Raw genomic sequence first — 948 nt, forward strand, 5'->3', positions numbered from 1 at the left:
CCTCACCACCTTCTCTTCTGCTTTGAATTTCTCGCCACACGGCACAGCGGACCTCACTGGTGTTTCATCTCGCTGTATTTCTAAGTGCTTTTTCAACACAGTCCCGCGCGCATTTCCCTCAATTGTTTCAGCGGCATCTATATTTTTCATAATACTTTTTACATCAATGTTACGTTCTTAACCTCACAATTATGTGGTATTATATTCTCTCTCTCTCTCTCTCTCTCTCTCTCTCTCTCTCTCTCTCTCTCTCTCTATCTATCTATCTTAGTGAAAATATGCTATGGTTATATTTTCTTATCGCTCACCTATCCAATTACATTTTCTTCCAGCAAATCTTTGTCTTGTGGAATCTCTTTCAGCATTTCAACACATCCCTGCAGGCCTCGTGGCGCAACGGATAACGCGTCTGACTACGGATCAGAAGATTCCAGGTTCGAATCCTGGCGAGGTCGAGGACAAAATTTTTCTCTGCAGTAGGACGCCAGACACGGTCTGGCGGCACAGCCCGTGGGAACGTGCCTTGCAGGACTGCTTCCGCCGCGTGCCATGATTGTAAGAGGAGAGTAAATTAGACGGACCAAGAAGACTAAGAACATTTGCACTTTGTTGTCAAGTATCAGCTGCTTTTAAGGAGGATCTCAACCTGGTATATGGACAGGGAGTTTAAAACCTTTTAACATGAAATTCATACTTTCGCTTATTTCTAGATAAGAACAAAGAGAGAGAACAATTGAAAATATAAAGCTAAATAAATCTTTTATGCAGAAATATCTCAATGTCACATCAAGTTAGAAGCGGAATAGATAATGGGACGAGGAAGGACTGGTGAACGCCACTACTGCGCCATGAAATTACGAGGCTTCATGATCGCTAACTAAATTTATAAATCTGCAAGGGAACTGAGTTGAGATGACCATGCTGAGTTGCATACGTGTTCACGCATCA

The 948-nt window shown here is 42.5% G+C and overlaps 1 non-coding gene across 1 annotated transcript; it reads left to right on the forward strand.

Moving 5' to 3' along the window:
* Positions 1 to 382: 382 nt before the first annotated feature.
* On the forward strand, positions 383 to 455 carry Trnar-acg. The gene has a single exon. It is a non-coding gene; the product is annotated as a tRNA-Arg (tRNA).
* The last annotated feature ends 493 nt before the right edge of the window (positions 456 to 948 follow it).

The sequence above is a fragment of the Portunus trituberculatus genome, chromosome 47 (genome assembly GCF_017591435.1).
Source record: "Portunus trituberculatus isolate SZX2019 chromosome 47, ASM1759143v1, whole genome shotgun sequence".
Taxonomy (NCBI): Eukaryota; Metazoa; Arthropoda; class Malacostraca; order Decapoda; family Portunidae; genus Portunus; species Portunus trituberculatus.